We start from the raw sequence: 12,776 nt of genomic DNA, 5'->3' as shown, positions 1-12,776 counted from the left end.
CCGTCCGCCACCCTCCCACCCCCGGCCCCCCCACACACACCGTCATCCACCGACTCACGCCAGCTTAACTTACGCGGCTGAGCCCGGTGTCCCCCACCCGTCTTTCGGAGGCCCCCTTTCTCCTGTCTGCGCCTCCCTCACCACGGTAATCAACCCCCCCTCCACAACACACCATACCCCCACCTCCCTGAGGTTTGACACTGTTTCACTGGCGTTCCTAGGTGGATACAGAGACGGACTATCCATGTGCCCACCTCTGTTTTCCTGTCCCCCTGAGTGTTCGCCTCCACTCCGGAGGTTGGGGTGGCTTGCGGACCACTGGACACCCGGCCCGGGTTTCCCTTTTGGGTTCACGTAGGGGCGAAGACCCTGCCTCTTGGTGTTGAATCCCGGGGTCCCTGGAAGATGGCAGTGCACTCACTCTGATCTACTTAGTGATGGGACTTCTCCGACATACAACCCTAACCCTATGTGTTTACATATAAATAGCTGAAAAGGGAACCAAGCTAGGGGGTCAAAGGATAAATACAAATAAATTATGTAAACGTCCTTTGGCCCTTTACTTTTGGGAATCACAGACACAATCGAGTAAATCTGTTATTAGGAGGACATTTGGTCATGACTATATGCGGTACCGGAACCGCGGCTATATTTAGATGTGTATGCGGAAGATAGACGGATTTGCGTTTATTCATCCCGATTCACATCTTAACACATAGGGGTAGATCCGGTTCCGGAAGCACATCTACCCCCTGAGGGAACATGGTCATTTTGGAAAAGTGAACTAAGCTGAGGGGTTCAAGGGATAAATATTAACAAATCATGTCCAGGGTGTCTACAGGTACAAACAAGTTAATTTAAGACCTTTTAATACCACTTCTTAATGACATTTAAGACCAAACTTAAAATGGAAATACAAATTAAGGAAATATGCAGTAATCTTTCCAAATGAACAGTATAGTAAAATGACAATCGGTTGAGCTTAAAAACATTGACTAAATGTGTAAAATAGATCAGAGGGCAGATGGCATTGTTTGCACTGGATTTCCTATCGTAACATTCAGCGTTATAGCATTGACATTGTTGCTAGTGGTGGAAATTGTGTAGCAGAAACTAGCAATTGCAGGCTGCTGGCGTGCCTTTACATAGTCTCTGTGCGATTCCATCGCTCTGATCCCCATTGTACCAAGTTTGAAATTCTTCCAACACGCAGTTTGCTTCATAAGCATTTCCAGGAATCAACCTTAACCAAGAACACTCGATCTTTTCAAGCCATTTGTCAAGTTGAGTGGCTATCAACTATAGCTGTATTACCTGTATTGCCGATGCTTTACGTCATCAAAATCTGGGCAGTACGCTACACTTTTACCTAACCATAGACAACGCAGCGCATTTCGCCTACAAAAAAAAAATTCGACCTGGCAGATTGCCTGCATTGTCGCAGTGACATGACACTAAAACATTTAAGACCCATCCAATCTGAATTTAAGACAATTAAATACTTTTGAAGACTTTTGAAGGACCCGTGGCCACCCTTTCTTTATTAACTTGAACCCTACACTTTTTGGAAACACACACACACAATCAAGTAAACCTGTTATTAGGATAATTGGTAATGGCTGTATATGCGGTTCCGGGACTGCATCTACATCCATTCACTGTGGACTTAGAAAATATTTTGACTCAATCGTATACTCGTTTCCAGATACACGTCTTGTAGACATGTTGGAAACACACCAGACCTGCAAACTTGTCGCTTTTCGGCGACCAAAAATTGGTCAATTGGAGGGGGGAGAGGGGGTTGGTGTAGGCTGCCCTTCTTCTGCATGCCATGCAGGCTTAGAATTGCGAAGCATTGGATAATTCTTATAATTGACATTTCTCTGGGTCAATTGGAATCTTAGCACTTTTTCTCTCGGCCAATTGGAATCTTAACACTTGTCAGAATCTTTAAGTACACAGCGTCAACTGTTACTTGCACTGGCCAGCTTGCCTACTAAAGTTCAATTAGCCAATGTTTTTAGCAATGCTAGCTAACGTTAGTTTGAAAGCTGTATATAACATTTCACTTGCAGCTGTGTGTTCAGCAAGTCGCAGTATTTCCAAGCCCTGATAGTTTAACCAGAGAATGTGTAACTGAGATGACGCAATAGATACGACGTGAATATATGTGCTAGGCTGGATAGAACTAGCAGTATATGGGATAGACAGTTGCACAGTACTAGTAGCTTAAATACTATCTATTGTGCGGTGGTGTACTGGCAGCATCATACATTTAGACTTGCATGTGCAGTGATATCACAGTGAATAATGTATTTAAACTCAAGCTTGTGTGGTGCGTCGCTGTCTTCAATGCCACAGGCTGAACTAAGTTATGTCAAAATAAATGTTTTTCATTTCCGCCACATTCAGTGAAGTTTGGCTAGCAACATCAGTGAGGCTAGCAGGCTCGTAGCTTCTTCAATGCTGCTTCTCGATGCAAGGCTCTAGACTGAGACCAAATGGTCGGCTTTTTTTTTACTGACAATGATCGCTTCCAGCAAACTTCTTTTGAATTACCCATTTCCCCATAAATAAATATCAAACTTATTTACGTGTTTGGGGGCATATTCAGTTAGCAGATGGTGCAGTTTGAATTGCGATTCCATCTGAAAAATACTGCTGGTGACAACATTGTTAGAATAGCTAGTTTCAAAGGGGGTTCGGCTTGTTTCATAACAAACTGACCCATCTGCAACCGACGCACGCCCTACAATTTCGCCCAGAAATTGTACCATCTCTAGTTCCTCTTTCAAGTAATAAACCCCTGCGTCAAGTGTTGAGCATTAAATTAGCTGCATGGTCTGTAGAGATCTTGGTATGAAGCTGCAATAGCGTACACAACAGTGTTTCATTGTGGAGAAAATGTGTAAATGTGGACCAATCTTCACTCCTAATGCCTAAACCTCACAGCCAATCAGCTGGTTAAAATAACATAATATTGTTTACAAGAGCACAGATTCTACATTGATCTGAGGCCTGTTCCATAAAGCGAGTTTACCGAATAAGCCAGATTTGTCAGTTAGTGGGACTCATTTCTCGTTGATTCGGTTCCGTAAAGCTAGCTCAACGTAGTGAGAACTTGGTTACAATGGCAACTTAGGCTGCGAAACTAGTGTGGTCAGGGTCAGACTAACTGTCAGGCTTAGCGTGACTTGGTGATAACCAGACATCCCTGAAACACTGACCCAATGGGAAAACGATAATTTACCACGTATATTCTCATTTTCTTATTCTCATCCATTCAATCTGTTCAACATTGATAGAAAATCTACTTCAATAGCCTACAACATTTAGCCTAATGCATTAAACAATGATGAACAATGATTTAATAGGCTACACACCATAGCCGTCAATGTATGGATGTTAGTTTCAAATGTTTAGGCATGAGGCATAGGCCTATATCTCAATCTAAATTATCAGAGTATAATTATCATGGCAATATAATTGTTAGCAGTAGCCTACAATGGCAAAACAAACCTAAATCCGCCGTAAATTTCCCCGACACAAAAACCATTTAAAAAAGTTAGGCTACTGGATGTATTGATTAATAGTAGGCTTTTTATTTCAAACGATGTCAAAAAAGCCAATTTAGATGAGTTTAGAGGGTTTCTTTTAATCAACGAAGTAAAGGTTTAAAAAGGTCCACGACCTACGTGGCCTGTCGTTCACGACGGTAATCATGGCGTGTAATTTTATTTTTATTGTATACATTGCACTTCAGTAGGCCTGTATATACTGAAGCTGCAATAACACAAAATAACTAATGGAGTTGGAATCATTTGCTGACAGCTTGGTCCCCCCCAGTTCAAAAACTCCATCTGCACCCCTGGGCAGAGGGCCTCATGGCAGCACCCGCTTGGTCGTTGAGGACATTACTGAAAAATGATCCGTGTTTTCACATCAGTCTCCACAACACCAGCAAGTCTCCAACATTGCCGAAAAAAGTCGCTAGATTTGTCGCTAGTTGCTTTTGACAATAAAAGTTGCCAGGAGTTTGTAAAGTCGCCAGATCTAGCGAGATAGTCGCAAAGTTGGCTTATAGAGAACTTTGATCGCTATTTTCCAACAGAGAGGTGTGCCATTCTGAATGATAAGGTGGATGCAAACTCTCTTTGAATTTGAGAGTCCTCCTCAGGCTTTGCTTGAGTTGACACTTAGTCCCGCAGAAGAAACCGAGTTGTTGCAGCTCAGCTGCGATCGCACTGACGCTATGGATCTGTGACCTTATCATCATTCTGGATAAGCATTTCGTCAGAATATCCTGTCCTCAGTAGGGCCAGTATTTCTAATTCTATGCTTATTCTTTTCACTACCACGTACACGTGCGAATTGGGATTTTCTGTGCTCACAAAAATGAAGACAAAGCACAGAAACTGACTGAATGCTGCGCCTGATATGCGTGTTGCGCTCTCCTCCTGCACCATGGACTGAAACGCACTACAAAAACGCAGAAAGGCTCACCTATCCCATTAACAATGTTGAAATGGTACAACAACATGTTTTGTATAATTTGTTATCTTTTTGTAATTATTTCATATTTTGTTCCAATATTGCTGGTTCAATTGAATGTTGAAAATAAGAAGAAATGTGCTATATGTTTTTTTTTTATAGCCTACATTTAATGTCCAATTAGGCACTTATTGGATACCTTCACATGGCAGTAGGCGTACAAGTTCTGAAATAACAGTAAAATATCCTCATTATTGTTCAATAATCGTCAAATCCACCTTTATTTTGTGATTGACGAATAATCTATATTGGCTTGGGTCGCGAAGGCTTGGGATTTTAAAATATGGGTCCCCATAAAAAAAGTTTGAGAAACACTGGTCTCGGAAACACTTAAAATGACGAAACATGGATCCTGACATTCTCAAGAATATTCAATCACGTATGATAATAATTTAATACGATTAACAAGCAATTTACCTACATGCTACCAGATGAGCATGTAGGTCACATGTTTACGCGCAAGCATGTCACAGGCGGCTTCACATGCGCCCATAGACCTGCCCCTTAACCAACCTTAACCCTCACAGACAAGACAAGGAGAAACTCCCAACAGGAGAAAAAATTGAAGAGACCTTGGGAGGAGCAATTCAGAGAGGGATCCCCTCCTCCAGAGACAGTTGGTGAGAGAGGAACAGAACACAGGCTAAACATAGTCATACAGTGTCAATGGGTGTTGAAACACCAAAATCCATTGTTCAACTTTATAGATGTAGGACAGGACCGGGAGACTCGCTGTTGGCCGTCATGGAGACTGGTTTCCGGTTGACGACCAGGTCCAGCATTGTCCGACCCACGACAAGGCAGGTGCTAAAAGCTTAAACCCCCCACACCACAAGGGATGTGTGTGTGTGGGGGGACAGAGATGGGAGAGCAGGGATTAGAGAATGCCAGGAGCAGCTAACAGTTACAGTCATAATAGAATGAGATCCCCACCGGTCAAGTGTGAACTAGTGCAGCAATTTAACAGCGTAAAAAGGGTATTTGATGCAGCCACACACACTAAGAAGGCAACAGCCTCCCTCGGTTAGAACTAAAAGAAGAAAATAAGTTATACTTATATGAATAAGGATGCAAACAACCCATCCCCTGTTGTCTCCAACTAGTAACCATAGCTGAAAACTTGTCACTTTTTGGTGAAAATAGCCATTTTGAATGAAAAAAATGTCATCCACGTGAATTGTGTAGACCCTGAGTTTTTATTGGGGGGTTACAATTTCCCATAAACGGGAGTTTCAAAAACCTACTGCAGTCGTCTTCACAATACAGCATCTTTGGTGATACGTCAGACGAGTTATTTGGCCAATCACAATCAAGTGAACTGCAGCCTCTTCTTTGAAAAGGCTACAGTAGTCAGCTTGTCAGCTAACGTAAGCGAAATGTGTTTCAGCAGCCTACCTGCAATGTTGGATAAATACGTTCACAATTTCATTACGAACACGTAATGAAACAAGACCAATAGGCTCTGTGCACAATCTTACTGACGAACTTCCGCTGTAGCCAACATTCGGTAAATCAGTTAACGGTTTACTGGAGACAATCACCCGAGTTTCCAAAATGCTCAGCTTTAGTAGATGTCTCCAAGACCTGCCTAAAATAAGCGTCAGTGACGTCCATCGCATCGTAAATGTCCCCCTGCTCCAACAAGCAAGCGGGACAAGGGATTCAAACTGTACATATCCAGTTATCTGCACAACTATGAGGGTAAGTAGTTTAATGTGGTGTTCCAGTCGGCTAGCGGCTAAGCTAGTTAGCAATGTGTTCATTTTTAGTGTACAGTAGTATAGAAGCTTGTTTTTCTTTATTTTAAACGCAAACTGTCCGTTTTTATGTATTATAATTTGTATTTCTGCCCCTCTCAGTTTCTAATAAAGATAAGAACACAGGGGAAGTCGTGGTCAGGGTAGGGGTGCACTGATCCGATACTAAGATCGAATATCGGCCCCGTTATTGACAAATAGCTGGATCGGGGATCGGAAAATTTAGCCAATCCACTGGCCGATCCATCCTTTATTTCACAGCATATTCTATGTCATTTTTCAGCAGCATGAGTCAACGGAACCTTTAGATGCTTGAGTTCTAAATATTTCCGACGGTGCCCACAGCAAGTATAAGACTCAAAGCAATGCTACTAGCATGCTAGTGTTACCTGTTAGCCTTCTCATTAGTACATATTGAAGCCACCCTTACAAAAAAGAAGTATACTATAAGTATACTAAAATATGGATAGTACACTTTTAGTTCACTTTTGATATACTTATAAGAAGTATGCTTAGAAAATAGTTCACTTTTAATATACTTTTAAGAAGTATACTTAGAACATAAGTTTACTTTTAATATACTTTTAAGAAGTATACTTAGAACATAAGTTTACTTTTAATATACTTTTAAGTATGCTTTCAAAATAGTTCACTTTTGAATACTGCAAAGTAGCCTGTGTAGTGCACTTTCAGTTCATCAAGTATACTTCCTCAATTACTTCAAAGTATACTTTGGAATACTTTCAAGTGCACTTTCATTTAATGTAAGTACGTCAACAAGTAAACTTCTAAATGTAATTTTACTATTATTTACTAACGTGTTAAAATGCTTATGGACCCCTCAAACGCCTCAGATCTTGAGTCACTTGGCGAGAACGGGGCCCTCATAACAGTTTACTGCAGATTCGTAGCTCTTCACTACGTACTCAATTGCATTACAATTTCGAAAATTCTAACTGAATATTTTCCGATAGTCAAAAACTATGTGACAAATGCTGTATGCCCTTACAAAAAAGAAGTATACTTCAAGTTTATTTTGTAAGTATATTTAGTATAAAAAGTATACTATTATCATGTTACTTAAAGTATACTAGCAGTGTACTTATTTATATACTTTTTTTGTACTAAGTAAACTAAATTGGCTCACTTTTTAGGTCATTTAGTACACTTTAAAGTACACTTGTAGTGTATTTCAAGGTTTACTTTTGAATACTGCAAAGTAGCCTGTGTAGTGCACTTTCAGTTCATCAAGAAAACTTCCTAAAGTACTTCAAAGTATACTTTGGAATACTCTAAAGTAACCTGTGTAGTACACTTTGAGTTCATGAAGTATACTTCCTAAAGAACCTTTACCAAGTATACTTTGCAATACTTTCAAGTAGAGCCTTTGAGCTGCAGGAATTCGGCGTGCTCCTAGCATTGTGCTTGATTAAATTGGTACTATTGTACTTTGCAGTACTACCACCACCCCTCAAAACATTTACTTTGCAGACATTGCAAACAGCCGACGAACTAGTTGGCGTTGCAAGCGTGAAATATCTCCACACAGCCAACTCTTTGGCTTGCTCCACATTGCTTTACGTTTCTGTCCACTGGTTGGACACAAGCTGTAAACCGCACGGTGCAATGCTTCAAGCTAAAAACTTCTATGGTTCACACACCAGTGACAACAAATAAATATTCAAATATTTTGTACACGTTTACAATGTTTGGTAGCTGTTTGATTATTATGTATGTTTGACCAATACACTATTTTGTTTCTACTGCTACATTGTATTTATTTTAATAGGCCCTACGTTTGATTATTCTATTTTCACATTTTGAATGCACAATAGTTTTTAAAATAACAAATAAATAAGAATGCAGTAGATTACATCTGTTATTTTGTCTTATTAGGAAAGTCTGGTGCCTTTAGTATTTTCCACATGGTAGAAGGAAGGTAAAAGGTGGGAGGTATACAGTTTATTATTAATTCAACAACGGTATCGGATCGGTATAGGGTATCGACAGATACACAAAGCCCAGGAATCGGTATCGGGACTGAAAGTCGGATCGGTTCATCCCTAGGTCAGGGCATTGTGCTACAGGTCCATGAGGGTAGCTGAGAAACCTCACAGTCTGAGTGTATGGTGAAGTTAGGATTGATAAATTTAGGTTCAGCCAACACTTATAAGCTTGTTACTTTAATAACCCGGCATTCCTAATGTTCCTGGATTTAGCTAAGGTCCGTTATGTTTATTATCACTCTCAAATATAATAATCTTCATTAGGCAGGTAAGTTTACCTAGCTGATCCCCTCCCGGTTAAATGCGTTCTTATTCAAGTGTTCCCCAACTCAGTCATTCATTTAAGATGCAATCTTGTGTTTAAGGTATTAGGCTATCATGTTTCAAAGAAAAACAATTATGGATTTTGATTTAATGCAGTTGGCAATGGCATATTATACAACATACTGTAATCCAACATAATATATGAATACATATATATATATAAAGAAATAAATGCCATTAGATCTGTGATTATAGAATATTAGATATAGAAAATATTGTAAAAACAAGATTGTGTCCTAAAATAATGGTTAAACAGTGACCAAGCTAAGATAAATAAGTATTTACTCTGACATTTTACTTATGCAGGTGGTACTGAAAGATTCCAGTCCTGTGGAGCTGCTTCATCACAGCTGCACATGTGTGGCTGGAGCAGTAACTTGTAACTGTATTCTGCATAACTTGATAGGGTGTAAAGCCAGGCCTTGTGGATAAAATGGCTTTGCTTTCTGCTACACCAAAGTGTAGAGCAACCAAAGATGGTGTAAGGTAAAACCTGAATATTGTTGATGTATTCCAATATGTTGCCTGTTTGAATTAAAATACCTGTATGGATTGTGCCACTTTCCACTCATGAAAGTTTTATGTTCCACACAGGAGCACACTTTACAAAGGCCTCAGTGGGGATTTGCATTATCTTTCTGTCCTTCGGGTGAGTAGGGATTTCATATCAAACAATATACTAGTATTTCATGATTTTTTCCTCTCCTTTTGATTAAATGTACTGTCACAGAACTGGATGGTTGCAACAATTATATTATTACATCCCTAGGTGACAGAGACGTATAAAAGTTTTTCTACAGTGGAGGCGCCGATGATCTGCAGCATGGGCATCAGCTGTGAAATTCCCGTTGTTGACTCTGCCCTTGGCAAGGTTCAAGCCGAAAGTCCATTGTCCTACCAACAACCAGCAATAGCAAAGAGACCTGTCCATCCATGCTGCCCCACCACGTCCATCTATGCCTCCTCAGAATTACCGCCTACAGCCATCAAGTTGCATGTTTGTCTGTACTGAACCACAACATCTACACCAGTGGTTCTCAACCGGGGGTACGCGTATCCCTGGGGGTACGTGAAGGCAGTCCAGGGGGTACGTGAGATTTTTAAAGATTAGCATCCATTCGAAAATCCTTAAAAAATAGTTATTAGAATGTTCCAAAAAAGTTCTGTTGATTTGTATGGGCCATGTAAGGGATAATGCCCGACGAGGTGTCCAATATCATCTGATAACGGACGATGCGGAGGCGTGAACCGTCCGACGCGCAGCGGAGGAGTCCGTTATCAGATGATATTGGACACCTCGAAGGGCATTATCCCGCTTATACCATGGTCACTTGCCAACAATTTTTTTTTTTACAAACATTAATTTATGTTTTAAGGCGTTTTGCAATAGAAATCTAACGTTTTTCAACGTTAGCCAACTCTGATATTTATAGTCCGCTCAGCTCATAGAACCAACACCGGCTTTCCTTTGGCTGAGCTATTAGCCCAAAAGCTAACGTTATGCTAGCAGGATTCAAAGCCAATAACATTGTGTACGGTTGACAAACGGTAAATATAATTTTACAGTATGTTTGACAATAAGATTTGCTAGCTAACCAGCCATGTCACTGTCCCAAAATCAATATAAAGATTTTCACGAACAAAGTACACAGTCTTGGCCACTGTCGCCGACCGCAGCCTGTAGCCAGATGAATAGCAAATTGATTTGAGATGATCGCGTCAAAGTTGACATTATCATCTAACAGTAAATATATTTTGACAATAAGTTTAACATCCACAGTACAGCCAGCTATCCAGCCGTGTCATTGTTCCCAAATCAATATGAATATTTTCACAAACAGAGTATTGCTGTGACATAAAGTATCAGTAGGGGGCGGTGTAGCCTACACTTGAAGCTTTTTCATTAATTTCTAATGTTTTGTCCGCCAAAAGTTTATGCCAATGCATGACTATACTTGCCAGAGTAGATGTAGGCTTGTAATGCAACAATTTAGCTGTCGGGTCGTTTTCATAAGTAATGTTTTTATTGCAAAGAAACATGTTATAATTAAACAATAATTGCGCTCCAAAGATTTGCGCCAATGGAAATCATCGGTTATAAATAGAAAAAAAGAAAAAGAACGGCCATTTTGCACCAGATCAGCATGGTGCACAGCAGGTAAACCTTTTTGCTAGCAACAGGCCGATTTTTTATTTATTTAAAATTGAATTCGACGTTACCATTTATCGTGTAATTTGATAGTGATATTGGCAATTCAGGTAAAGGGGCCTTGGAAGGAGGCTGTTTAGGGGGCTGGCCATGATAGGCACTGCTCTTCGGCGTATTGGAAGACAAGATGTGGCTCCAATCTCTTCTCTCCTGCACCGACGGAGCCCAGTAAGCCCGCAGGCTGCTCTCGCATCGGTGGCCTGTCACAGACATTATCTGGCGGCTCTCCAGGCCAGCATCCGAGAGCCGACCTACAGCGGTGCTGCGAAGGCTGTGATTGGTGTAGACCCTTGAAAGACCCACCTGAAAGGTAGAGGGATAAGGATATTTAGCCTATCAACCTATATTTTGGGGATGGAGCGAGAAGAAAATGTGGTCACACAATTAGACTGCCATGTCTTTATTAGACGCGACAGACATTAGGCTATAGGCTAGGTTAAGAGTAAGCAAATAACCTCTTCGCTGATCTTTTTCAGCATGTTGCCTAGATAGTGGACACCCATCGGCTCCCGGCTGTACCATATTTGAGGTCATCATGCCACGTTTAGGGTGGAGGTAGAACGATTTGGCATCAGATGGACATTTGGCAATGTATGCTTTAAAACTTTTGACCGGACACAGCGGATCTCCGGGCCTGGCAAACATAAAACCTCTCAGGTTTTCTTTGTCTGGGTCATTCGGGTCTTTGTGGTTTTTTGTTTCAGGATTGTATGCCAGGCTGACATATTCGACCCCATCGTCGTCTCTCTGGACGATGAAAGATGCCACTGACAGCTCCCGGTTTCCCTCCCTGCCACGCCGAGCTAAACATAGTTGCACATCAAACCAGACTTTTCGGACCAAGCCACGGGGTGTATCGGGAGACAGTGCTGGGGAATTTTTCATCTTCTCAAGGTCGGACTCAGAAATGCGGGGATGGTGGAAGCTTGTATCTTTACCTCTTTTCCTGTAACTCTTAACTATAGATTGAAACACGGCATTACTGCTCTTGAATCTTGTATCAGTCATGATATTGAAAGCAGTTATATAACGGTTAATACCTGCCCTTAAACACCTTAGGCTGGCAACGCTGTACTCCCCCCCTCCCTTGGCCTTGGTGGACTGGACAGAGGCGTAAAATCCCCGCAGGGTCTCATTCAGCAAGTCGGCGGTGTAGTTTTCAAAGTTGGTGTTCATTTGTCTTTGTGAAAGGAAGTCCCTTAGTGTATTAATTGCGCATTTCGCTGCTTTTTTTGTGTTAATCTCGTCTTTGTCTTCTTCTATTTGATTTAATTCTCCCGGTGTTATCTCCTTGTGCCGTTTCTTCCGTTTCTCTTCATTTTCTCTTTCTTGGGCTGCGTCCCAGTTCTCAAAGTTTTCATATTTTCCAAATAAATTAAACGAAATGTTGAAGTCACTCATTTTTGTAATGTAGGCCAGAGTTTTAGTCGAGTCGATATGTTAGTAGAGTAGCTAATTGTCAATACATTGTAAACGAAGGCTTGTAAACGGAAATTGTTGCTATGGTTACTTGTTTTAGACACAGGGTCTTGATACTATGTTGCCAGCGGAATAATTTAGAACGGTGAAAAGACAGTTTTTTCTGCAATGACGCAGTAGGTGTCCGTTATCACCCTATAATGTACACCCCTGCAGCCAATCAGAATCGAGTATTCACCCAGACCATGGTATAAATGTAGGTTAAATGTTTGCGTTCACAGGTCTGTAATTTCTTGATATTCATCGCTGCTTAAAGTTTATGACCGCTGTCATTGGCAAGGGGTTTTGTGCTTCTAATTCACATCTTTCATATCATTCTGCAAGAAGTCCGGTCATTTAACGTAACGCAAAGTCATTGAAACTTGAAGTCAGAAGGTGGGTTGCTACGCACAAAGTTTTACCTATTGAAAAACGGCTTTGTATATTTTACACAAAGCTCCAAAAATATGT

The 12,776-nt window shown here is 40.9% G+C and overlaps 1 long non-coding RNA gene across 3 annotated transcripts; it reads left to right on the top strand.

Moving 5' to 3' along the window:
• Positions 1 to 4,246: 4,246 nt before the first annotated feature.
• On the top strand, positions 4,247 to 12,227 carry LOC146274052 (uncharacterized). Of its 3 annotated transcripts, none has more exons than XR_014766738.1 (4): positions 4,247 to 9,124; positions 9,233 to 9,287; positions 9,408 to 11,157; positions 11,324 to 12,227. It is a non-coding gene; the product is annotated as an uncharacterized LOC146274052 (long non-coding RNA). The 3 variants fall into 3 exon arrangements; XR_014766737.1 differs by having other exon boundaries at positions 9,408 to 11,741; positions 11,907 to 12,227; XR_014766736.1 differs by having other exon boundaries at positions 9,408 to 12,227.
• Positions 12,228 to 12,776: the final 549 nt, after the last annotated feature.

This window comes from Hypomesus nipponensis, chromosome 9, assembly GCF_054491055.1.
Source record: "Hypomesus nipponensis isolate SF chromosome 9, ASM5449105v1, whole genome shotgun sequence".
NCBI classification, from domain to species: Eukaryota; Metazoa; Chordata; class Actinopteri; order Osmeriformes; family Osmeridae; genus Hypomesus; species Hypomesus nipponensis.
This window is presented reverse-complemented; position numbering and strand designations above follow the sequence as displayed.